We start from the raw sequence: 12555 nt of genomic DNA on the forward strand, positions 1-12555 counted from the left end.
AGCTTTGTGATCAACGTTTCCCAAGTATGGCGTCAAATTTGTTTTCACGTTTTTATTTAAAAACATTTCTTTAGAACCACTGCAGAAATTTCACCACAAACTTTTCGCATAGCATCTTTGGTTAAACGGCTTTGAATAATGTTCAAAAGAGATTGTAAAGTTTCAAAAGAACAATAATTAGAAAAGAAGATAAAGGGTTGGGAGTTTTTAAATCTTCTACTCAAAATCAAATAGAGTAACAAACTTTTAAATTCACTTTTCGATATAGGTACATTTAAGTAAGATTGTTAAAACTAGGATCACAGGGGTCAATAAGAGACGCGAACGAGAAAATATCTCGTTACGAGTAACGAGTAGGTATTCCGTCTGAATTTTTTCCTTTTTTAACGATATGATGAAATATCGATAACATTTTTGATTACCCCCCCCCCCCCCCCACACACACACACACACATTTCTTAGACAATGTATAGGACTGCCAAGATCTTTTACAATTCTCAACAAGTGATTTTCTTTTTAACAAACGACACATTAACGATTTAGGCTTAAAGTCCCCTGAAAATCACTTCTTGCTTAATAAATGAGTGGGACAATGATTTTTTTCAAACATACAGTGTAACAATCAACAACTTTGCTTCTATAATGCATAACAAACTCTTGATCGTGTTTAAGTTTTTTGTAATCTACTTTACGAGTCTTTTTGCTCCTATTAAAAGGAGCCAGTCCCTTTTTCTTGATTTCATATGAAAGCTCTCAAGAATACTTACACTTTTTTGTTTTGACACCCATTTAAAATCGTTGTTGATTTTTTAGATACAATTGATTGAAACAGATGACGCAGACTTTGTGGTATCTTTTATTTCCAGTTCACTGGGATGTATCGAGTCGACGAAAGAATGGAAATAACAATGGTTAATTGATAATACGTCGTCGATATACCTGAATGTTGAGTTGAAGGCCACAACGAGTGATCTTTTTTTCTCGTACAAGATTTTGAAAAAATTCTGCTTCATAAGAATACAAAAATAGGTGGAAGACCTTATTTCCAAAAACTACATAAATGGTGTATATCAGAAACTCAAGCATCTTTTTAAAGTCAACTTCAGAGTACTTGTTTGCAATCAGAATGGTTTTAAACAAAATATAATATAAAAAAACATCTTACCCGACAAGGAATATGTAGGTCCCAATATGTGCGCCGGGACAAACATTAACTAGGATTTGAATCGGGGTATTTTGGCAGACATATTTATCAATTTACCGATGAAGCAAATGAGTTTTATCATGATTTCGTTCGTTTTACATGTAAATTCACTCGTATGTTAGTCCTTACTTTGTTAACACAAGCAATTTAAAACACTGACTGCTACTCAAACAAAAATCGTTTCTGTTGAAATTGTTTAGCCAATAAATGTATGATTCAACTCATTAAATCACTCTTAAACATGCATAGAGAAAAATCTTAATATTACAATGTCTATGTATATCATGTGCTTTGAATAAAAGTAAACGAAAACATAATTAATTTTTTTTTTCAATATTTGGTTTGTATATCTCTTTTAATATTTCATGACAAGAACTGTTGGGAGATATTACGTTGATAAAATTACTCTCTTTTTTTATTTCTCCAGTTTGTTGTTTTCGATTGAAACAAAATAAAAATTCCAAAAAAAAAAATCCTGGAATACGAGGGTGACATCGTGAAAATAAATTAAATTGAAAGGTTTTTGAATACCCCCTTGTTTTTATTTTAATGTAAATTTATGTTTACCAACTCAAAATAGGTCAGTGCTTTGATTTTAAAATTTGCAGTCAAATATACATATCTTATAATCCTTATGTTAAAATGAATTTTACGAAAATGACAATAATCAACTAAAATAATCATTGATATTTTTTTTTACTTTTACTAATGTGTATGTAATATAACGGGGCAATAAATATTGATTTTCATTTTAAAAAATTCTATCTTGCTTGATATTTCAACATCCTTGTTAACATGGTTATCAAGATATTGCAAGTTTTATTAGTTTTCGAAGCTAAACTTTAAAAAATTAAGAAGTAAGATGACAATCACGTACCTTTGTTTTTTCCAGAAATATTGCGGAATAAAGTAAAGTAAACTTTCTAATTTGAATTGATGTTAAATCATTAAAATAATGTTCGATGATTTTATTTCAGTACCATGGAATTCTACCCTTTAAACATCAAAATTATATTTACCAAACGTCTTCCAGAAGTGAAGAAAATATTTTACAAAAATAAAAGTAAAAAGGTGTTTTTTTAACTCTTTTTATTATCCTACGAAATGTATCAAATACTGATTGGTTTCCTGATACTTGTGGTGTTAGTAGATCCGAGGTCAGTAAATGGACAAAAGCCGTACGTTCATATAAAACTTGATGTAAGTTTCCATGTGTCATAGTAATTAACATAATTCTTGTTTTTTTAAAGATAGCATTAGGTAGTACGCAGTTGTACTCAAATAAATAAAGGAATGATTCAATTTACGTCGTTGTTAACGTTTTAACATATACTTTTTTGTATTTGAAAATTCAACAACAACAAAAATATTAGAAACCAATCTCTAAGATTCTCAATTTAAATCTCAAGGTTATGTTTTCTTTTTAAAAAAATCCAATTTGGTTTGTGTTTTATAAATTTCTATTTCAAAATAATTCTCCATTTTGTGATATAAAAGAAAAAACCGAATGTCCATTGGCCTTTAACCCCAACCTTTTAACTCCTTACATTTTCATTCATGTAAGTAATACATTATTAAGGTCTTATTATCATTAGCTACAATGTAAGTTTCATCTTCAGTTATCTACCTTTATAAAAAGATTCTCAGAAAATAACCATATTTTATTTTTTTATAAAAACGGTACCTTTTTATTTTTGTTTGAAAGATTAGCAATATTAGATTATTTATTCAAGAATATCTATTTCCTCAAAATTAACAGTACATGCATTGACCACTATATTCTGTCCCAAAAATCTTCGATTCACTTTATGCTGTATATTTATATATACCTCAGGGTTCAAGCGATTCTCTTTTAGAAGCATTAAAAATTCTCATTATTCTTTCTTTAGAACGTCCTCCCTAGCTTATCAGCTGGTATAAATACACGGCTAAAAATAAAGAAGTCTACGGGGTTTTGCATTTCAACAGACCCGAATGATAGGTTGAAAAATTGTGCAAGGTCTTCTGAGTGACTTCCAAATGGAGAAAAGATGTCAACATTTTCCATTATAAATCGTCCAAATGTGCTGCATAAATATTTTGGGATCGACAGACTATAGTCCCAATATATAATCGGAAAATCAAACCAGGCAACGTCTAGAGCTCTCTATTCGGATCATATGTATATAGCTGCTAGAATAAACAACTGCTTAGTAATGCAAACGTAAACAAAATTGCATTGCATTACTGTATTTTGATTTTTAATGTCGTCAGTCCTACGGGGTTTTTTTCTTCCATCTTAATGATACTGTATCGTCTGTATGTTAAAAGATCGTCTAGAACACCGAAAATTCAATTTTGATGTAAGTATATACATGTACATCATATTTGAAATATAAAAATACTCAAAACACGCATAAAACGCCTTCACTAACTGTGCACGTTACGCTGATATGCCAGCAATAGCATATAAGAAAAATAAGTAAAAAGTTACAGCTAATTTGCTCGTTTAATCATGTTAATGTTTCACAATTCGTATACATTTGATTTTTCCGTTTCGTACTCAACAAAAGTCGAATGACTACAATGCTATAATTGATAGACATTCATATGAATATTAATAAGATAGCAACATGTTGATAATCATTCATTAGATATAAATAAAAGATACAAAGTAAATCGTTTCTGGTTAGTCTATACCCTTTTTAAGCGATAAACGTGATGACATTTTCCATTCAGTTCCGCTTTCCGTTCTGCGTTTTAGCAACACCCATACATACATGTCTGTGTTTTCCGTATGCAGAAAAGGATTAGTTAAGATCAGCTAAAGGAATTCATTATTGAGTTTTAATTGGATTATCATTATGATGTTGACCAATTTAGGTAAGCATAATACATGTAGTAGCAGTAGCACAATATAATGAGATGCCAGCATACATATATAAGTTCTACTTTCACTTTCTAAATGTGATCTCCCTTTGACAGCATACTGTATCATCATCTTTTAATATTTAAATATGCTTATCATCGTTACCTATCCTATCGCATTTATAAAGTGTCTGTCATTTTAGTTGCAAAAGTTATTTTTTTTCATTTGTCAGACTTACACTATTGAGTTGACCCCATATTGACCCTGTATAAACAATTTCTTATTAAATTTGTGTATTACATGTAAATAAGTGTAGACACTTATCATTTTTAAACGAGTAAATTATAATAGGAAGGAAGGAGTATTTCTTTCTTAATGTATTATAATGCATCAAATACAATGTAGGTCATGACCTTATTGGACTGTTCTGACCTCACGAAACAGGAAAATACAAATTATCTTCTAATGTCATTATGATGCATCAGATGGTGTAAAGTACATTAATGACCCCCAGGTGTTGTCTTTAACCCCCCCCCCCCCCCGCCTTTATAAAATAGGAAATGATATGATACACTGTATATTTTGTTAACTTCTGAGATCTGAGATCCTCATCCCTAAACCATATAATTTATTTTTGCTCTTTAATTGAGTCATTGCGCGTAAAATTGTATATAGATTATGCCCCCTTGGAGACACCCTGACATTTTAGAACTAGAAATAATAATGTATTTTATCTTATTCATATGTTATACAGTAGTGTTTGATCCATGTGGGTAATTCCTAGCCTAATGATGTCACTGCTTTGTTTAGGAGACTTTACAATTGCCCCAAATAGGCGAATACACATGGCAGTGATGCATATAACATTTTGTTTATAAATCTTAAAAAGTGAATTAAGCAATTTCCAAAATGTTAATGTGAATCACGAGAGAAAAAGCAACCAAGAAATGATTTGAAATTTGCTACTCATCTGTACACATGTAAGAATGTATTAAGAAGACTGAATCTTTATAACCAGGTTAGATGGGGGGGGGGGTGAATGTGGAGTATAAACATTTATAATTTGAATCATTTATTGTTATTAATCTTAACTTGTCAATGAATACTACTGATTGATCCCAAGGTAGAAATATGACCTCTGATCATATCTCAATAGATCATTTGCAATTATGCAAGGTGTAATGTAATTTTTTTCAAGAATAACATTTTTTACCAGTTTATAAAAGTTTTTAGACACCCAAATTATATTTTGATTTTAATAGATCATTCGACAAGGGAGGGGGAGGGAGGGGGGGGGACTGTTTATATTTGAGTTAATTTGGGAGTGGGGGTTCCAAGTCGTATATTTGACAATTTTTTAATGTAATTTAAATTAAGACTAAGCCATACTACAGCCATGAACATGAATAGTATAGAACAAAACACAAAATGATACATGTACATGTATATATACATAGGAAGTATTACAAAACAGATGGTTGATCTATATCTGGGTTCTTAAATTGAATCATATATCATGTACATATTATATTATTGTTTCTTTGTTCAAGGCATTTAAGATGGTATGTAGGTCATGATCCCAAGTGCTCTTCCTGAAATTATCAAATATCATAAAAACCATTGATATCCCAACCTTAATCCAAAGATATTATTCCTCCTTAGGTCATACAGGCGCATCATATCATTATGGCATGTAAGTCATGTCCCTAAGGGGTCATCCTGACCCCCTTAGAATTAAAAATTGTCAATTATCTTTAAATTATTGATGTTTGATGATCCTATCTCTATTTAATCTGTATTATTAAGTCTCCCGAATGAAATTTGAAGACTTATTGATTTGTACGGTTCTTATTACATGTATTATTATTCTTCGTCTTCTTCTTTCCCGCTCTGAACTTGTTTCTCAGAGATTGCTGAACAGAATTGTACAAAACTCTAGGATATGATAGGCCTGCATATCTAGTTGTGCACCCTGGTTTGATTTTTCTCATTTTGGGTTAGACAACCACTTTTCGGGGGGGGGGGGGGGGTCAAAGGGTTTTGGGGCTAACATTGAACCTTGTAGGTAGAATCGTAGACTCTATTGTAAATGGTAACTTGAAAACGGACAAAGATAATAATATAGGGTTTTCATAATCATATATTGACTGTTACTGGCAATATATAGGGTTTGTTAGATCTGACCCCTGGGGTCATCCCCACCCCCCAGGAATTTGAAATTAACATATATCTCAGAAACTGTTATAATCATGACCCCTAAACCATATATATTCATGTTTCTGACGTCAAGGAGCATCAAATGTTATGTGGGTCATGGGCCCTGTGGGTGGTCCTGACCCCCTCAAACAGCAAGTCCCTTAATATCTTCAAAACAGTTTAGATCCCCACCCTTAAACCATATATATTCTTGTTCCTTGTGTCAAAATGCATCAAACGGTATGTAGGTCATGGGCCCCGGGGGTGGTCATAACCCCCCTCGAACAGGAAGTGCCCGAATATATCAAAAACGGTTAAAATCCCCACCCCTTAACCATATATTTTCTTGATCCTTAAAGGGCATCAAAAGGAATATAGGTAATGGGCCTCAGGGTTAAATTTAATTTTTCAAAACCGTAATGCACATCTATGGAACAGTTCCTATCATATCCCAAGATATGATGTGTCTATCCATTAAATCATAAAAGGAGTTCTAGGATCTATGTTTTTTTTGAAGTGATAAACATCAATTTTCTGCTACTTTTTGACTCCTTGGATGAAATTTAAATTTTTAAAACCTTACTGCACATCTATAGAACAGTCCCTATCATATCCCAAAGACAGCTGACGATGAGAACCTGAAAGTTGAGTTGATGAAAATAAACAAGATATATTTTCAAAATATCCGTTAGTAATAGAAAAGAAAAAAAAATAATGGAGAAGCCGACCATGAAGCAAGGTGATCCGCTTTTGTCAAAAATACGAAACGTAGACAAAAACCATAAAACTGGAACACTAGGCGGATTTGTTACCAAAACTGACGACGCAAGCAAAATATATGCATTAACTTGCAATCATGTTTTTCCATTTGAAAATCAAGTTGCGTTTACAGAAAACGCCCAAGGTTGCAATGGGTTTGGTAACTGTGTGTTCACAACAAGGGAAAAAGTTGTGATTTTGCGGCTATTGAAATTATGGAGACATTTTTAGACAAATGCGATGTGTCCTTTCGAAACACTATGAAAAAGAAAATTAATGCACGGGTCCATTCCGAAAACTTAGAAAATCTTGGAGTCGTACATAAAATTGGAGCTCAAACTAATTTGACAAATGGCTATATTCTCAGCCCAGAATATTATGATAAGCTAAAGGATGAAAACAACAGAGAGTACATTTTTCCATTAGAAGGCATGGGAAAATACTTTTCTGATGAAGGCGATAGTGGATCGCTCGTATTTTCTTTGCGGCAAAACTATGTTGACGTTGTTGGCATGGTCTACGCTAATAACCCAGAAGTGTATGAAGAGGAGAGTGAAGACGAAAAGGACAATAAAAATCCTCATGATATAGATAGTTCTCAAAGACAGGCAACAGCAAACACATCCACTTCAAAAGGTGAAAAAGAATATGCAGCAACTGGAAACGAGCATGATGCTAAGAGTATTTCCTTCTGTTATCGTATTCACACTGCGCTTCAACTTTTTGAAGAAGACCAAGGTGAAGATTTCTCAGTTAAATTCAGAGACGATTTGTCGTCGTCATCGTCGTCCACGTCAGACTCATCTGAATCTGATCATTCAAATGAAGAAACCAATTGAAAAAAGTCTGCAAAAAATTGGACATTTCTTAGTTTATAGATTTCATTGTAGTATTATTATATATTTTGCCCCTTTTTATTGTCAGAAGATACAACTTTTTGCTAAAATTCAAAGATTTTTTTAAAAATCATCGTTTAAATAAATTTGTTACCATTTTCAAAATTAAAATACATTTTTTTTATTTTTTGTTCAAACTCATTCATACCAATTACTCATGTTCATTTTTGTTCATATCTTAAGTTTCATTTGATGTTTTTCATTCATAAAACCCATGATCATTTATCAAATATATTTACATTTTTAATTACAATTAAAATCGTGTACATTGTAATCACCGCTCTCTGGTTTCATTTTTTTGGAGAAAATGATATTTTTATGAATTTGATCTCATGTTTGTAAAATGAAAGTTCAATTTAATATACTTTGCATTTTTGTGAGAAATTGGAATGCATTTCCTATGTTTTTGGGTTTTGGTTTTTTTTTGTATTTTGGGTTTGTTTTTTTTTGGGGGGGGGGGGGGTGGTTGGAAGATGAGTGTCTACTTCAATAAATAAATTTTTAAATATTCGTTTAAGTTTTTCTTAATGTATATTTTCTTATAGAAAGATTACAGAATCAATTTACATAATTCTTTATTTGGTTTAGTTGAATTAAACATTACAGTTACTCTTTCCGTATAATTTGATATTACTCATACGTCGTTTGAATGTAAATTCGGGGGAAGGGGGTGATACATAGTTTACGTAAACAATAATACACATCTATCATTTTTAACGTTATTGAAGAAAGCAAATAGAAAAAAATCAGGATTGAGGAGGGGTCATAAACTCTGACTGAAAACAATGTTAACGACAGAAGAGAAGTAATCGGTGTATACATGTATATCAGTCAAACGATAGCTGTGCAAACACTTTTAAATAGCATGCACTCGTTTATAATTCAAAAGCGTTCTTATATAATGGAGGCAACAAAATCAGATGGACTAGACATTCAATTGTCGATCGAGTTAAAGTGACAAAGAACCTGTCATTATATCATAAGGTCTACGAATTTTGAAGGGGCATGTTCGCGATTTCAGGTGGCTCACTACACCGTGAAATATTTTCTCAAATCAGCAGAAAAGGACTTGATTATGATAGATATCATAATTGATAAGAAGTATTTAAGTCTAATAGGACAAACAATATGCAATCTTGGATGGAAAATTACATTAAAAAAAATCCAGGCAGATTCGAACTCATGATCTGCGGTTTAGAAACCCAATATTTTAACCCCTGAGCTACAACGATATACAACAAAATTGAACGATATAAACAGTTTAACAAACATTTAAATGGCTATCTTGTGACGTAGTGTCTCAAAAAGTGTAAGTGTAGGTGTAGTGAGGTACCTTAAGCTGAAAAGGTTTCTTTTTCATCTTTTAGTATCCATTATTACAATGTTCACAAAAGTGTTCCTCCTATTTAACCATCTGGAAAGTTAAAAATAAAATACACATTTGGATAGTTTATAACTGTTTGATATTTACCTATGTCATGTTTTTATTCACATTGTGAAAAGTAAAAAGAAAAGGCTTTTGTTTGAAACAAATTTTTTCTACTTCCTAGGTCGTTAAAGTTCCTGCTGTTGTCAAATTCAGTTTTCTTATATGTTTCTCTTTGAAACTCAGATTCAAAATAGAATTTAGTACAAAATATCAAATACAAATTTAGCACACTTTTTTTTATTAAAACGTCTGTTATTCAGATATAGGTATCATAAACAATAACGCTAATTCACAAGTAAACAAGACTGAGACTTATTCTTCACTTTTCATCAAAAACATGAAAATGCCGTTTTTATTTATAGATATGATAATGCATTGGTCTTGTTTTGATGGTTCCTTTATTTTAAACAAAGACAGCTACAAAAATAAAACCATGATCAAGCAATGCTTAATAACTATTTGTCAGACATTAAAACTTAATGTCTTGTAAATCATTGCAATCAGTCAAATTTTAATTTGATTTGTAATTGAAAATAGAATTATCATTGTCAGTAATTTGATGTATTATTGACCTACGAGAAGAACATTGCATTGTGTGTCAATTTTTTTAATCAATCCTCATCAAATAGTATACATGCGCCTGAAGAGCTGTCATAAAAATGCAAATCACTCATCCTGTTAAACATCTAATTATAAGAAAAAAAACACACCCATTTTGATATATTTACATCCACTATTTCACATAGAAATATATAATAGGGAAAACCAGACATCGTTCATCCATTTAGGAATTCTCTGGGCCGCTTCCTCACTTTTTATAACATTATCACTCGAGTACTCTTCATGTCGTTTACAACGTTAAATCCCCGTAAATATTTTATGTTTGACTGTGTATCAAATTCTGAAGCAAGAGAGGGGGAAATTTAAAAACAAATTCCCTTTATAGTACATTAATATAGCTTGGATACTAAGTCATTTATGATGATTTGATAATCGAAATATCAAGCTACATGTTATAGTGGTGAAAGCAGAAACTTGAGACAGAGTATTTAATGATAATTTTCATCAATGAAAACACAAGCGACGAATGATTTAGAGCGAGACATTGTATTAAAAATTCGAATTAAAATTTGATTAAATTTCGTTACAGAAAACAGATATCAAGATATCGATGTTTATAGCATGATATATACGTGATATCGCCACGTCATGAATTTACGTCTTTTTAAATTGTGTATTTTGAATAAATTACGTGCTTTAAAATTTGAAAAAAAAGCCCAAAACAACACATTATTTAAATCAGATATATCATAGACATTTTCTAACTGTTTTAAATAAAATAGGAAACGTTACTGTCCATTTCGGATACCTACCCATTGCCTTTTGTCTCTAGATCAAGGTATAAAAAACTGGCCATGCAAAAAGTGATACGATGCATTTTTTACTTTGATGGATAGAAATCACTAGAAGATGTACTGGAAACGATATATCGACCTAAAATTGAGAGCGGGTGAACAAGACACCCTTAAAGTGGTTCCAATATCTAATCAAAGTACTGATAGTACTGAAAAGCGCTAACCCAGCTTCTGTTGGTATAAAAAAGATATATGTATATAACATTTCAGTTTCTGTATACGCAATTTATTTCCACATCACTGCGTGGCAGCCCATGCAATGATGTATGTAAGTCATTCAAAGTAGCCCGTACTAGCCCGTGCAACTCCTGAAACTGGTTCCTAACCAGTTTAAAGGATGTAAACTTCTTCTCATAGGGGGCGGTTATTCGTTGCACCGGAAGTAGAAGTCTAACGACAATAAAGCGCTGAGCTATGCTTAGCGCTTTGAAAAAGGCATATGACATGTTTATGAATATATTAAACAGACAGAAGACATACGCTCTGATGGAAAGTTAAAGAAAGCTACTTTCATGACGTCTTAAAGAGACCTTGACAAACTGATCGCACATTAAATAATCCAATATACTAATCGATTGGTTACAAAAAGACTAATTAGTTACTTTATGAAAAAATAATTCAAAAAGGTAAATTAGGGCATCGTGGCCAATGTTTATAGAGAACTAAATTGCGTAATTTTACCAGAACGCCAAATATTTAGAAATGACATTGCTAACTTGCGACGACTATTCTTAAATCACGCTCTTCAAAATATATTATTTTCAGGAAAATTTATCATAATGCATTAGAATTTTCAGATTTGAATTGAAATAGGTGGATATCTCACAGCTCGAATTTTTCTCGACTTTATTGCATTAGTGACATTACTTTTGGATCACCCGTACATCCAAAAAATGATACCTGATTTCTTATATTTACAAGAGTAGTGACCTAGATTAATCATGCGCTTCTTTGACCTCTTGGCTCATAATGTTGTTATTCGAGAATAACAGCGGATTTTGCAAACAGTCAGTTATATAAGAGAAAACATTTGCAAGTGTAAATATATGTGAAAAATATGAAGAATGCTGAAAAATGAAACTTAAAACAACAGAACATTGCCATATTTGGTGCATCATCCCTTTCTTTTTTGTGTTTTCCGGGGGGAGCATGGACTAGATAAATGGACCTTTTAGGTGATAAAAGATATAAAAAAAAAAGTTCGCTCATCTTAAACCTTTATCGAACTTTCACAATAAAATGACACCTAGCATTTGAACAAACTTCAGCACATTTCTTTTGAAAAAGAAAAATGATTCTTAAAACAACAGAACATTATCATCTTTGTTGCTACAACCCTTCTATTGTGTTTACTAGGTGGAGCCTGGACTAGATAAACGGTATATGACCTTTTTGGGAAAAAATAATGAAAAAAATTTCCATTTTATGCCTTAATTGCAACTTTCAATATAATATGACACCAGCATTTGAACAAATTCAACACTTTTTCTGAAATATTTTTTTGGTACCAGAATTATTTTTATTGTGTTATTACACTTTAACAATCGAACACAAAAACAGCTCAATATAGCCTTCATATTAGGAGTTAAATTATTTACTACATTAACTGTTATATTTCATTAACGTTTATGATGTTATATATTATTTTGAAATAATGTTTTCGATAACATAATTAATGAGGTTTTTTTCAAGACAATCAGCACATCTGATTGTGAAATCGATACTATTTCAAATTTTTATGAGTTAAACAATACGGTTTCATTAAAATTAAGGTAAAAACCGATTCAACTTTCCTTTTTTAAGGATTG

General features: G+C 31.6%; 1 protein-coding gene across 1 annotated transcript in view; it reads left to right on the forward strand.

Moving 5' to 3' along the window:
• The window catches only part of LOC105329683 (calcium and integrin-binding protein 1), a 179798-nt gene that overhangs the window by 156932 nt on the left and 10311 nt on the right, over positions 1-12555 (forward strand). The window lies entirely within an intron of this gene.

Source organism: Magallana gigas, chromosome 1 (assembly GCF_963853765.1).
Source record: "Magallana gigas chromosome 1, xbMagGiga1.1, whole genome shotgun sequence".
In the NCBI taxonomy this organism is placed as follows: domain Eukaryota; kingdom Metazoa; phylum Mollusca; class Bivalvia; order Ostreida; family Ostreidae; genus Magallana; species Magallana gigas.